A 15,661-nucleotide genomic window follows, 5' to 3' on the forward strand; every position below is an offset into this window, starting at 1 on the left:
ATTCGAAAAATATCCCTGTGAGTGTTGGGGATAAATTCGTTCAGTGGATTAAGGGTTGGTGGAGAAAAGAAAGCAAAGGGTTGTACTAAATAGCGGTCAGTCAAACTGGATAGGAATTGCAATTGGTATGCCCCAGATTTCAGTGCTGGGATTCTTACTTTTTTGATGCACATAAACATATTGAAAGGGTTTTTGCTGGCTTGTTTGTAATTAAGCACGAAGCTGCACGATGAGCTCTCTGTGCTCTGCCCACCACGGATTTCGAAACCCGCTTTCTAGCGTTGTAAATTTTACTATATGCACGGTACTAGATGTGGATTTCCTTAATTTTAAACTATAATAGACATTTTGATGGAAATCAACTCATTAATGTTTTAGAATTAAAATATCTGTGTTTTGGTTGATCAGTAATCCTTCCAAGCAGTATGTTGTTGCCAGTGGGAAAGCAAATAAGATTTGGCTGATTCTGGAGGAATGTGAGTCGAACGAAATTGTCGTTTTTTTCTGTAGCCTTGTTTAGAGTATTCTGTTCAGTCTAGAGCTCCTTGTCCTCAAGAAGGACGTTGAGTTATTGGAAAGAATTCAAAGGAAAGCTATTATGATGAATCCTGTAACGGAGAAACTGTCATTTGAGGATACGTTAAGATCCTTAAAATAAGTTTGTCCTGAGAAGAAAAGTTAAGTAAAATCTGATTGATATGTCCAAACTTATCAAGACAGTAGATAGTATCGATTCATCATATATTTTAAAGTGTAATAATAAGGGTGAGAACACTAGAATATTTGGCACGGTAAACATTGTTTATAAATTAGGATATTTTGTTGTCCAAATAGACTACTCAGCCTTAGGAATGGTTTGCTTCCAGAAGTTGTGGATGAGGAGAGCTCAAGAGAGGGCTGGAGGAATTAGGGTTGTAAATAGACAGATGGATGTTTCATGAAATCAATGGGACAGCCACTACGAACTAAGAATTCCTTTGTTGTTCATCAGATGTTAAATTATTATTGTTTCTTGAATGAACTGTAATACGTTTTAAAAATTATACATTTGAGATTAATGTGCAAACATTTCTGTGCTGAGATAAATTTTAAAAAATCTCTTTTTAATGTCTAATCCTTCGAAGTGCTCAGGTGATGGAAATACAGGGCCTATGTCAGCAAGCGAAGTGTTTGAAATACGTATTAACACACCAAGCTAATGCTGTCTATTAATCTAATTTTGTATTTATGTTATATTTGACTCTATTATATGTTTTACCTCTGTCGCCATCCCCTCTATACACAGCAAAATTGTCTTAAATATAAACTGGACGGGTGAGACGAATTGTTTTCTGTCGCATAAGAAATGTTTTGGTGCTAGGGTAAAAAAGATTATGCAATATTACTCTGTAATAATTTCAAATGCTTACTTATTTTTCCTTTTGCAATTATTATTAACATAAAAGATAAACATGCTGTTTTCAACATTTTGTTCTTTATATTTATGGATGTTAGAGATATTATTCATTTTTATTTTAACTCGTTTTTCATCACAAATGAATGTTTAATTAAAGAATGACCAGATTATTTCAGGTTAGCTTAATCTGTTCTCTTAATATATAGTTTACAATATTACGTGACTATTGATTTTCGTGTACATACATCTTGCCGCTACAGACGTGACGCATGCGCAATGAATCCAGTGCTTGACTTCCGACCGAGAGCACGGTATATACGAAATTAGGATTAAAATAATTTTTAGTAGGCCTTAACTCGGAAGCTAGTAAAGAAAAGTGAAACGTAAGTTAAATTCTTACAGTATCTAAGAAGATTTATTATTATATTTTTAAACACGTAACTTTAGAGCCTGTGTGTGCAATGTGTAAAAATCCTAAGTGTTCATCCCATAGTCGTAATCAAATATGATTTTGACCACTGACGTTGTTTAGTTACGCTTGGGTACGTTGGCTAAAAATAAGGATAAGATATTCGAATTTACAGTTATTATGATATAAATTACAGTGATACTGAAGTAGGCGGAGTATTAAGCTTATGAATTTAAAGTAATGTGATGATACGTGTAGTGTTAGCACTACTGCTTTCGGATTTAACATTACTACTACTACTACTCGTAAAAATATTTTGATGTCTATTTCTGAGTTTAAATATAAAAGATATACCCACGAAAGCCTGATATATGTTAACGTAAATACACATTTATAACTAATTGGAGAGGTTCTATATGATGAATATTCAATTAATGATGCAAATTGCAATAGTTAGGCTAACATTAACAAGTTAAGCGTAATTGCTCATAGATTAATAGTAAGAGGCTTGTTATTTGTATTATAACATTTCAAGGACAAGAAGCCTGTTAGTCCATCAAGGCTGTATCAGACTCTAATCTAAACACATTTAAAAATATATCCTCAAAGCCAGTTTATATCGTATAAATACTTGTTAAATTATATCTTTGACTCCCTTATGCATCCACCATATTTGAAGGTAACCCTTTAACCCTGGAAAAATAGTTTTCTTAGCTGAAGTGAAGATGACCTTTAACCTGAAAATTTATATTTGAGTATTCTTGTCCTATCATTTTCACCATTAATGTGAAAAAAAACAACAACATTAATACTGTCATTATCAATACCCTTAAATTTCTTAAACACTTCAATCAGTTTCCTTCCTAACTTCAAGATAAAACCATTTCAGTGATCCTAATTTATCCTTGTATGATATTCTATGCAAGTTAATCTTAGCAAAAACTTTTCTCTGAACCCTTTCTAACAATCCAATGTTGTTCTTGAGATAAGAAGTCCATTTCTGACACGGTACTTGAAATGAAGCCAAACCATTAACTTGTACAATGACATTATAACTTTTTTAGACTTGCATACAGTATTACAATAAATTCAACCTAAATTCATATTTTTCTAATCATTAGCTACAGTACACTGCTTGGATTGCTTAAGAGAGTGATCATTTTCTCACCTAGTACTGAAAGTAAAAGTTATTTCTATCAAAGCTGTTGTCATAATTCAGATTATGCATCACTTTACATTTATTATGACTAAAAGTAATCTAATGTTTATTTTCTTAATCCATCATTATCTTGTTATAAAACAGCAGCATCCTTCTCACATCAAGCAGTCTTAATGTCATCACCAAACTTAAGTCACTTATTGTCCATTCCTTCATGTGTATTAAGAACGTAAATCAATAAAATCAAAGGCTCTACACTGAACCCTGAAGTACCTCACTTGTAACAATAATCTAATTTGATTGAATGATTTTTCTAACAATATTCTTCCTTTTTATCCATCCATCATTTTTTCTATCTAATGATCCAACTTATACCTAACAGCTGTAAATATCACTTTTTCAACAAGCCTTCTGCTTATCAAAATAACTATTTCTTGCTTAGTTTGAAAATGGGAGGTAATATATGCAGTTGAAAGTTTTTAAACAGGAAATCCTGCCTTGTAAATCAATGATTAGAACATTTCTTTTTTTTGTTTGTTTTTCTGTCACTTTAGAAATGAATTGAGACATAATCTAAAGTATTTCACCAGGCAGGCTATCAACTATAATAGCCTCTAATGTCATTGTAAGAGCTTATGTCCTCTAAACTTAAAATAAGTAGCCTGACTTCTCTAAACTTAAATATATCTTGAGAAAGTAATGTTATATGGCTGATCTGTTTGTGGAAAATGATAATGAAGTGAGGGACATTCTGATTAGTTCTATTAAGCTACCTAAAAAGAAACTTCTAATGGTACAAAGGTATTATAATTTTATGTTAATTTTAAGCTATTTAGAAAAGTGTTTGGAAAGTTAACATTGAAAGTTAATTCTTATTATGGTTGTAGGATATTGTTACCTTTCTCTGTTAATTATGAGGTTTTTTATAGGGCCTTTTTTGTTTCTTTGTCAGGGCAACCTGTATCTTGGCTTTTAATGAGTGATTGCTAAATTATTGGATAAGAGGTTAATTAATAGAGATTTAGAGGAGATAGAAATTTGATTAATAATATAAAGCAGAAAAACTGATTATATGAATAAAGCTTTTAAGGTTATTAGATGTTTGGAATCTGCAATAGCTGATTCATAAAAGATTACAGACATCAAAACACAAGTTTATGATATGGAAAATTCAAACACAACACCAGTTCATGGAGTTACCTGCAGGTGTGGTGGAACTTACAACATAAGTGATATAAGAATAACAGAGTATTTGGCTACAAGATAAAAGGTTTCTTTAGGTAATATGACTGTGGAAAATGGTATACCCTTAATGGATCAAATTATCCCTTGTTATCAGTTAAAAATAAAATAGTGAAGTCAAGTTCTCCTTTGGAACCTTGGAGTTTAGTACATGTTGATTTTTGAGCTAATTCTACCAAATTTTGTGGTGATCCTAAGATGCAGTTGAGAACCTGTTTCTTTATTCAATATGGTTTTGGTGATATTAGTGAATAGGTCAGATTATCAAAAATATGAAGTTCCACTTTTTTGACATAGACATTTGAAAAGGAATTGCTTCTATTTGTGGAGTGATAAGAACTGCAATATTTTGAAAAATAAATTTTATTGTAAAATACTTCATCAACTTATAATTAATGGAGAGGTAAATTCATATAGTATGTAGGCTACTGAAGTTTAATCTTGTCTCCTCTAACTTAATCAAAATGACAAATTTAATTTTTTTTAATAATGTTTGCTGTGAAAGGCTATTTTTGATCTAGTAAACTTGTTTTCCAAATTTTATTTTATCCGTGATGCAATATAATGTTTATTCTATTTTATGTAACAGCAAGATATAAATGTTGGAACATTAGAAAACAACAACAACATAAAGATTGATGAGTTCTTTTAAGCTCAGTAATGCATTTACTATTTTTGGTGTGATCTTTTAAAAAAATATTGTGTTAAAAACTCTCATGTCTAAAAAACAAACTAATGGTATGAAAATTTTGTCAACCAAACTACCTGCAAAGTTCTGTTTGCTACCTTTGTTGAACTTAAAATATGTGTGCATGTTTATACATATATATTCACACACACGTGCGTGCATGTGAGTTTGATGAAGTTCAGTCTTAACATGTATTCTTTTTATTTTGAAATTATTTGGACTTATTTCAGAGTTATGTCAGTTTAGAATAGCTTGGCTTGTTGTTTCCATACCCTAAATATTTTTCATCATAAGTTTGAGAAAGGAGTAAAATGGTTACATATGGGTAAGTCTTTAGGTTCAAGTTCTCTATACTGTTCTACATGAATAAAAAATATACCCTTGTTTTGATATACACAAATGTAAGACATTTTTTTATTGAGGACTATAGTGCATGTTTACTGTAGTACCGGAACTAAAGTTTTAAAAATTCCTGTTTTGTAAAAGCATTCTTCAAGATTAATTATGAACTAAAGTTTGAAAAAAGTTAAATGTTTTGTAAAAGCATTCTTCAAGATTAATTATGTTTTAAAAGCTATTATTTTCAGTTGAGAATTATCTTTCCAACTGAAAAATGTAGTTAAATGTTTTGTAAAAGCATTCTTCAAGATTAATTATGTTTTAAAAGCTATTATTTTCAGTTGAGAATTATCTTTCCAACTGAAAAATGTAGTTAAATGTTTTGTAAAAGCATTCTTCAAGATTAATTATATTTTAAAAGCTATTATTTTCTGTTGAGAATTATCTTTCCAACTGAAAAATGTGGTTAAATGTATTGATCTGCTAAAATATTGTTAAGGAACAGCTTTATTTTTCATTATTTCTAGTGTATGTATACACACACACACACACACTAGAAATAATGAAAAATAAATATATATAAAAAATGTCAGGCCCCAATATAGCTCCCTAAATGTCATCAGGCTGTCACTTATGTGACATGAAAATAGTTTACCTGAATAAATACCTTTGACCATGATATTCATTACTCATCCACTTAGACATTGAAACATTTCTTTTTTCCTGGACTCCTTAATGACTCCTATATTTTTCGATACAATGGTACAGAAACATCCATAAGAAACAACGTAACCCCCTGTTCTATTCATCAGTAAAACTTTTGTTGAGTATGCATTCATAATTTAACTGTTAACCTGAAACTAGAGACAGGATTTATTTTCAATTTTCATAAAACAAAATGTATGGCAAGCTTATAAAATGACAAGTCACTAAATAAGTATTGGGTTTAAGATATTACAGATTCTGATTTATACAAAACTTAGTATAATGTTGTTTCGTAAATAAATATGAACCATTACATGAAAAAAAGAGATCAGTTGATTGGAAGCCTCAGTGCCTTTGCTTCTTACCTCAAAAGTTACAGTGAAGTAATATTCTTTTTTTGCTATGAAAAAAAAAACAACTCACCTCTTACAATCCAAAGAAATCTAAAATATGCTTAGATGACATACCCTCTAAATAGTTGAAATGTATATTTTGTTTATTTCACATGAAATACTCAAATGTGATGTACTTATCCATGAAATATTTAAAGCTTTTCCTTGTATTTGAACTCGGGCTTTCAATAAAATGCAACTAAAAGTTTCCCGGTGCTCTTTACATATTGCAGAGCATGTGTCATCAGTAACACAGGTGTGCAACAGTTTTATTGTCTTGTGAAGTTTCACATGTTCTAGAGTAATTCCTGCATGCTGAGTCTGCAAATATCAATTTTTCTCCATTGCATACAGAATATTTACAAGACTTTATATGTACTTTTACAATAAGGGAATAATTTTCGTTGAAGTTGGGTCACATTTTGTTATGTTTAAAATGTTGACAACCACTGGACATAGATTTCTCTAGACCAATCATGACATGAAAGTGTTGTTGATTGTTCTAGAACCCAAACATAACAAGCATAATAACAGAAAATGTTCATTGTGGTAAATGAAATAATAATTTGATCAAATTAAATCACTATTCCCCCGATTTGTGAAGACTACTTATACGATAGAATAAAATGAATGTTATATTTGAAATCTGCATAGCTGAATTATGGAAAATGTGCTGTTTAAACCAAAACAACCACTGTGAAGTTTAAATTAGCATGTCTGTATATTTCTCTTAATCTTCCATCTAAACTGTGACTTGTCGTCAGATGTCAGTGGATTTTACATAACTATTAACTTTGCTGTAAGATTCTTTTCTGATGTAACTATATTCACCTTTATTAGTATTTCTGTATTTTCATTAGAGGTCTTATATAATTTGTCTATAGCATGTAAGGTACAATTTGCTATGAATTGTCATTGTTAAGAGTTCAAAGTATTCATACTGTTGTTCACTGATGTTGCTTGTGGGGTTTAATTTGTATAACACTTGTAATTTTCTTTCATTTTTGATAAAGGATGTTTTTTTGTGTTGAGGTCTAGTCTACTTTGGTCTCCAAAACTGGTTTTGTTTGCTCTAATACCATCACTAATTGTGATAAAACTACTAGTGGTCTTATTTCTTTATTATTTTTGTATTGAACCTGTTTCAGTTATGATTTTCTATGATTTCTTCCACTTTCTCATTATTGTAGAGTTGTGGATATTTTTTGAAAATAACTTTATTTATACACTTCATGTTTTATTTCCTTTCTTCCATATGTTTTTGATCCTTCATTTGGTTATGTGCGAGTGGGTTACTTCAACCTATTGTCAGTTTTTACTGTTACATTCTCTCACTTGGCTTGCTTTGAGACATTTTTTTCCTTATAAAAAGAATGACTATTTTCTAAGCATTTCTTAGGTTTAGTCTGTTCTTTTTTTTGATAAGTTAGTTCTGCTTCACTCATTCTCTGTCAAACCCAGTTCTGTATGCCAGTGTTTGTCATTATGCACACTACAGTAAACATATAGTCACTTGTTCTTTTAGTTTAACTCAAAGCTTATCTATCTGATGTACTTTAGTAATAATATAAAAAACAAACAAGGAAAACATGAAACATACAATTTTACATTAATAACTATTAAAGCATGCATCATTGTTTAATGCTGCAAAAGTAATCAGAAGCTGTGATAAGAGTTCTTTTAAGATGTTCCTTTTATTGGTTTTTTATTATGTTGCTGGTTGTCAATATTAGGATGATAAAACTTCCTGTTTTTAGTTGTGGTGGCAGGACAAATGTCCTGTGTATTTCTTAGTGATAGATAAATTATTTTTGCAAGAAATTTATGCATACGCAGGATCTTTGCATGTGTTAAGCATTGAAGCTAGGGCTGTTTCTGTAATTAAAGAACCAAGTGGGATGCTTGTTATTTGTATGCATGTTTTGAAGATTATGTCAAGTATTGTCAAATAAATAAAAGACTGTATATTAAGTTCTGTATTGGTGAAAGTATTGAATAATTTTTAGACCTGAAATTCCACCTCTCTGCTTATTGACAAATCTTGGGATTATATTCCTACTGGCTCATTGAAAATTACCAACTTATTGACAAATCTTGGGATTATACTCCTACTGGCTCATTGAAAATTACCAACTTTTCATTAAAAAAAATAAAATTTGAGTCGTAGCCTACTATTTATGAGATGATTACATATTTTACCTACACACAGATTATCATCCACTAAGATGCATACTGTGTTGCATATTTTTTAGTTTTATGCAGGCAACATCTGTTATTTCTTTAAACTTGCAATATAACTTCATGATAGCAGTATAAAGAACAGATTTAGTTATTTGGTTGTGGTATTACACCTAGTAATATACAGCATAGGTTTTGTTGTTGTTGGAATACTGGAAAGGAACCATAGACTGGTTCCTATTTTCAAATAATTTACATTAAGTATAGTTTTACTTATGCAGTTTAGACAGAAAAATTTGACTTACTTGACCAGTTAAATGCCATCTCTACTTTTTTTTCATTTGAATTGGTTTAAAATTATAGAAATAAGGATGAAGTGCAAAAATATCTTGTATTGTGGCAGTTTATCTCTGTGCAAAATTATGAAATTATCAAACTATATATATTTCCAGTTTATTCTCCAATTTCCTTTGAACGTTTCCTCAGTCTTCCCAAATTTAAATGTTTTCATGCATGTTCTATGAATTAAGTCATAAGAAAATATAATAGTGTTATCTACAAGTAAGTATATTAAGTAACAGAGTCAAAACTATCTTAACTGTATGTAATCATTACAGTCTTTCTTTTATGTTACAGAATTGTCTGGAGAAACTTGAACAGAAAAGAACAGTTATTGTTTCAACGGATACATCTGATGTGGTGATAAACGGGAAACTCGTTACTGTCCAAGGCGAATGCTTTCACTGAAGCTTGTCTCTTGTAGAACCCTGAAACAGCCATAAAGGTCTTATAAGATGTTCATTAATACACAAATTGATCTGATTATTGGGGACATTAATCTTGTTTATCTTTACTCAAGCTGAATCTAGCAGTCAATAGGATTTGGTATATGATGCATACCTCTTATTACTTCTGCTAAAACTTTTAACAAAATCTGTACATACGGTCAATTTATGTGTAAATATTAAGAGATAAGACTGCTAGCTATACTGTTTGCTGGTTTCTTTGTTTCTTCAATTGTGGAACACTTGATCATCTGAAAGGTAAGCTTGGAGGTATTTTAATATGTTGTGTACTTAAAGATACATGTTTGGAATAGTAAGAGAAGTATTAGATTTATGGGTTGTGTTGCTTAATGGTGTACAATTAAGAAATATCTAATGAGGTATGGTGTGAATGAAAGTTAATTGATTTAAAAATAAACTCCAACTATAATTTTTTCAACTGTTTCAAAATGATTACAATTGTAAACGTTTACGTAAGAACTTCTATTTCTACTAATATGATGTGGCAGTAGAGTAGTATTTTCCTGTTTTCATATCATTTCAAGTAAATGTATTTTGTGCATATTATATGTATATTAATTTTCAATTATATCTGTTTACTTGGTTTTCAAATTCTCTCCACAGTTTTTAATAAGACTGGCAAGTGTCCACTTGGTCTTTTGATCCCAAAGAATACTAAAAAAATGATTTTAAGTCATTAGGGGGTTTCAAATGTAGGAGGCTAAGCCAGGGAGATTTTTAAAGACCTTCTGAGCTGAATAAGCCAATTCAGTTGAAAGTTACTGTTGTATAGAAATGAAAGTAGCTAGTAAAAATGGTCATTTCTGGTGTTTGACTTTTTTTAAAAATTGGAACCCCCCATATTCCCTTCTAGGAGGATGGGTTGAAGGGGGTTTGAGGACAATCAAGACTAGATTCATGGTTTTACAAGAAAATTGAAAAGGACATTTAAAAGATTATTCAAAGTAAGTAATGTTTGGACATTTGAAATTTTCATGTTGAGGATTCCCAATGAGGAATTGTTGGGATTGGTTTCACCGGTTAATATGAAAATAGGTAAAATTGGTATTAACATGTAAACATCTATTTAAAATAAGACTAACAAATTTTCATATTTCTTCTTTCACAAAATTTCACCAGTAATTTAGCAATTATGATCATGCCCTTGAATATTTTTGTGTATTAAGGAACACATGAAAGATTTTTTTATGGGGACGTAAATTGACTTGCTATGACACCCTTTTCAGTGTTCATGATGTTAAACACGTATGTTCAAGAATGATTGAGATAAAATAAAAACCCTTTAACCCAAACACATTATAAAGGCAGACCTTTCTTTGGGAGTGTGGTGTTATCAAACGAGTGGTGTGTGTGTGTGTATGTATATATATATGTACGTACCTAAATTGAAAGGGCTAACAACACTGAGCAGAAAATCATCCTAAATCAGAGTAATACTAAACTTTCAAGTAGAATTCTTATTATTATTACCTGTCAGTTTAAACTTGGAAATGTTTTATGAATTCTGAAAAAATATTTTCATCTCGTACAATTCAATAACCATCTCAAACAGTTATTCTTGACGTTCCCATTGTCTCCTGAGAAAGCAGAACTCTAAAAGATATCCTTGTTCACACAGAAGTGTACTACATCCCACCCAAAAAAGGTTGTCGTTCATGCAGTAAAGCCCGTTATCAAACCTGCAAGTTCGTGGAAAACCACTGACTCATTTTCTGACAAACACATTCAAACAAATTTTAAAATATCTAAAGAAATCACTTGTGAAAATGAAAAACACTATTTATAAAAAATTCAATCACAAATATGTAGGACATACTCGCACAATTCTTAGAGGACACCTCAACAACCATAACTCTTCTATTAATACCAAAAAAGATCTCCCTTTTGCTCAGCACTTTAACCAACCCAGTCATTCCATTAATGATGTAACTGTCATTGGGGTTGAAACAGGATTTAAAACTAAAGCAGATGGAGAAATAAAGCAAGCTTATTGGATTGCTAATATGATCAGTATTCAATCTTTCAGTATTAAGTTAGCTCTTGGAATCAATGATCTCCATTCATTGGTTTCATCTCTGTTAGAAAAATAATTTTATGCTTCAATTACTTTTCATGTGATGTGAAAGATGAATTTCCTACAACTCCCTATTTGTTTAAGGTAATTTTTCATACTTGTTTTTATAAAGCAGTTAGTTTAATGTATCTTTTTCAATCAGTCTCCAGGTGTTACCTTTATTTCACTTAAACACCTAAGTATAGTTTTTAAATATACATTTATTTAGCCATTTTACTCTCTCCATTGGCTACATTGTACCAGAAATGAGGTATTGAAAAAGTAACATTTCTTGGAACACCGACTTACCTTTATGACGTCACTAAACTCCCACTGTATACATCACTTGTTTGATTACACCACCACTCCCAGTTTGCCCCTGAAGAAGAAAGGTCCAGCTTTCAAAAGCACCCAGATTATAGGGTTTTTATTTCACCCTTTTTAAGTGGTATTGTGAAAAACAAGACATTATCAGAGTAAAGTAATTTACAACATTTCTTTAGGTATAGGTTGTATGAACCTGACAAATGGAGATTTATAAGAAAAGATTGTGGCTCATCCACATCATTCTTCAAGAAAACCTAAATTTAACTCAAACTAATGATACCTGCCACGTCATCAGTCAAACCATTCTACAAGCCACACAATTGCTCCAAAGATCAGGTCTTGATGTGGCTTTTTAAAACTTCTGTTAAATAACCCATACATTCATTTTTCTTTTATTAACTGTAATAACATTCCTTTCAAACATATTTATTGTGTAATCTCTAGTTCCTGTCTGGTCCCAATAAAATGATTCCAAGTTTAAGCCTCATCAGAACTATTATCTTGCTTATATAGTAAACTTTTATTTTGAACTTTAATTCACAAATTAGTAATTTCTTTATTTTCTCAATCTCTAATAAGTGTTTTGCTAAGCACTGAGCCACAGATGCTGATACTAATTTTAAAATTTCTTTTTTTTCAACCCTATGTATACAAGAGAGTCAAATTGCTTGTATTCTGTCTTTTTTTGCATGTTAAGTTAAAAATAAACAACTTTGTGATCAGTGTATGCCAATAAGCTTGGCACCAAAATACAGTTTATAATCCTCAGTTGTGTGTTATCAAAGTTTTAATTTCTTGATTTGAAAAGGACATTTGAATAAACTCTTAATTTCTACTTCACTGTGTCATGTAACGTCTATGTTCTGAATAACCCGTTTTAGCCTTTTTATTTATATAAAACCTAATATGATGTTCGGAGCTCCAACCAATTATGTACATATACTATAAATACTGGCAAGGCAGCATGTATTTTATAGTCTCCAATCTTCTTGCTTTACTGAGATATTAAAGATATCCAATATTTTGAAAAATGTCAATAATTCTCCTTGACATTTGCTGTTGAATTATTTATAACCACTTGTAAAACTGCTCTTTTACAAGTTTTGCCAGGAGGCTAGTTTGTTTAGGTGCTCATAATTATATATCTGTCCTCAGTCTCGTTTTTCTGATTTTGTGTTTTTGTACACAGGAATGTGGATATTTTTAACATGTTTGTTGCTTACTTAGAAAGCCAGTGAAGTTATAGTGCTTTGAGAATATTCTGTACTCTTGCTTTTAAATGCATTTTGTATTCTAAAATATATATAGTTGAAGTTCTGGATATCTTTATGAGAAAATTTAACTTAGTGAAAAAAAAAAATAGAGACCTAACTCTATTATGGTTTGTACTTGCAATGGTTTCACTGAGCACACACTTTTCTCTTGGTGTTTACAGCCCATGGCTGGGGTAAGTAGGTAACAAAAATAGCATCAGTGATCAAAATGTTGTTCTTGATCTAAAAACAAATCTTACTTACTGTAAAAGCTTTAAGATATAGTATAATAGAATTAAGAATTACACATTGTTTTATTTTCAACCAAACTCAGAAGAGATCTTTCACATTTTATGAACAAGTGCATAAATTTTTTTGTTACATCACCGCTGCCTTTTACACAAGAAAAAATGAATATTATTCAAATTTTTATACTCTGCACTTATAAAATTATATCCTTTGATTTTAAACCTTCAGTGTTTTGGCCATAGCTTTCAAGGTCCTTTTAAGTAAGATAAGTAGTCTTAACAGAATGAGATTCTTTTTTTAGGGTTTTTGGATTGTAAGTGGTCTGAGAAATATTAATGCCTAATAAATAATATGCATTTTTAATATTATGAACAAGGACTTTAAAACAGATTCATTAGGGCCTCTACTATTCATTTTCTCATAGTCTAAAAATGTCCATTTATTATATTTTGTATTTGATGATAAAGCCAATCGTATATCCACGTTTTCACTAGTCTAATTTATTCTGCATTTCTTGTGAGGTGCTCTATTAAAGGTTTTCTGAAAGTTAAGGTATACAGTGACAACTAGATATGTTGTTATAAAACACAAAAAATAAGTTTTTTAAGCACAAAATATTATTTTACAGTTATTCCATTTGGATCTTTCCAGTAGTGCTGTAACATGTGTGCTTAACATAACATGATTTTTAAACAGAACTTTGATTTCCATTCAGCAATACCACAAAGTGAACCTAGTGTTATCAGTGGAACTTTCTTGTAGGCAAAATAAGTGAATAATTTAAAAAACATGTATACTTTTTGTAGCTAGTAATTTTTCATTTTTATTAAATGTTTAAAACTACTGAATACTCATTTGGTTAAATACTATATTGTCAAGCTATATTTTCACAATTTTTATTGCCAAGATCTACTATATTGTTTAAAAAACAGTGTTGGATGAGTCAATACAATGTGAAGTCTCTTATGTCATAGAAAATTTCAGATTAGAGAACAAGTTAATTTTAGGAAATGTGTTACGTTATGTTTACGTTGTGAATTTGTAATGTTTTATATTTATTTCAAAATGTTGGTAATTGCAGTTAAAAGATGATTTTGATTTTAAAAGTAAGATTGTATTAAAAATACAACTATTAAAACTTAATATCTGTCATTGTCATTAAATAACTTGTGTATTCACTGATACTAAAAATCAAAACAATGGGAATGGTGACATAAACCTCCCTCCAATCCCTCTTGGATAGGATACCAATTTATTACAGTGAGTATGCACTTAATAGTTGGGTAGATTGGACCATTGGGTAAATTGTCTTGCTAAAGACAACATTGGCAAGGTACAGGCGATTACAGACCACACAACCTTTTACTAGAAGTTCATTACATTAACCAGTATAGCAATGCTATCTTCAATTTTTTTGGCAAAAATCGTATTCCAGTTTCTTAAGCCTGAACAGATACTTCTCATAAATGGTTAAGGAACTCGACTCGTAATCTGAGGGTTGAAGGTTCAAATCTCCATTGCACCAAATGTGCTTGCCCTTTCAGCTGTGGGGGCATTATAATGTTGTGATTAATCCCACTATGCATTGGTAAATGAGTGGCCCAAGAGTTGATGGTTGGTGGTGATGACTAGCTGCCTTCCCTCTAGTCTTACACTGCTAAATTAGGGAAGGCTAGTGCAGATAGCCCTCGTGTAGCTTTGCTCAAAATTAAAAAACAAACTTTTCATAAAGGGTATATCCTTTCTGAACTAACCCTAGAATATTAAACATAAATCACACATCACTGGGACTGTTTTATAAATGGACAGGTGTGAGTGATTTTAAAAATATGATGGAGATATTTCAAGAATATTTTCATGGTTTACGTATTTAAACTGTGAGAAATGAGCAGAATGGCTTAGAATAATTTATTTCCCATTGATTATAAAAATGCTGTACTCTTTAAGAAATCACTGATGAATATAAAGACGATAATTCTTGGCATAATGAAAATTTAATGACTCACATGACAAGTTCTGAGAACACCAACAAGGCTGGTATTAAAATTAGTAGGCATAATTACATTCATCTCTAATATCTTAAAACTTGTTTATTTTGATAGCTTCTCAGAAGTTTGCATTGTAAAGGATTCCTTGTTTGTTTTACTGAAAATAGGAGTATTCACTTTCAACTAAAAATAAACAAACCTATATCATTAGTAAACTCTTATCAAGAGAGTATGAGATTTTAGGATCTACATTACATTCATTGTTCAAGTTAGTAAACAGTTATTCATGTAAGGGTCTTCAAGTACTTCAAAAGAATATTATTTATATGCAAGACAACTTCTCCAAGTAAGGATCTACATTTCTTAGATAAACAGTACCTGTTAAGATGTGTACACAATGGTGAAAAGGTTTGGTTGCTTAACGTAGTTGTGAAAGCAGTCAAAATTGTAAACATCTCGGGGGAAAAAAATTAACTT

The 15,661-nt window shown here is 30.7% G+C and overlaps 1 protein-coding gene across 9 annotated transcripts in view; it reads left to right on the forward strand.

The window, feature by feature from the left end:
• Positions 1 to 1,643: 1,643 nt before the first annotated feature.
• Positions 1,644 to 15,661, forward strand: part of LOC143254405 (protein FAM13A-like) — a 69,533-nt gene continuing 55,515 nt past the window's right edge. For 3 of the 9 annotated variants that reach the window (XM_076509520.1, XM_076509519.1, XM_076509525.1), the window contains exons 1-3: positions 1,644 to 1,779; positions 9,145 to 9,551; positions 10,168 to 10,258. The gene's annotated coding sequence lies outside the window, so the exon portion shown is untranslated. Of the gene's footprint in view, positions 1,780 to 9,144; positions 9,552 to 10,167; positions 10,259 to 15,661 lie in introns of those variants that run through there. The other 6 variants (XM_076509522.1, XM_076509521.1, XM_076509526.1 and 3 more) reach the window with 4 other exon arrangements.

The sequence above is a fragment of the Tachypleus tridentatus genome, chromosome 6, assembly GCF_004210375.1.
Source record: "Tachypleus tridentatus isolate NWPU-2018 chromosome 6, ASM421037v1, whole genome shotgun sequence".
NCBI classification, from domain to species: Eukaryota; Metazoa; Arthropoda; class Merostomata; order Xiphosura; family Limulidae; genus Tachypleus; species Tachypleus tridentatus.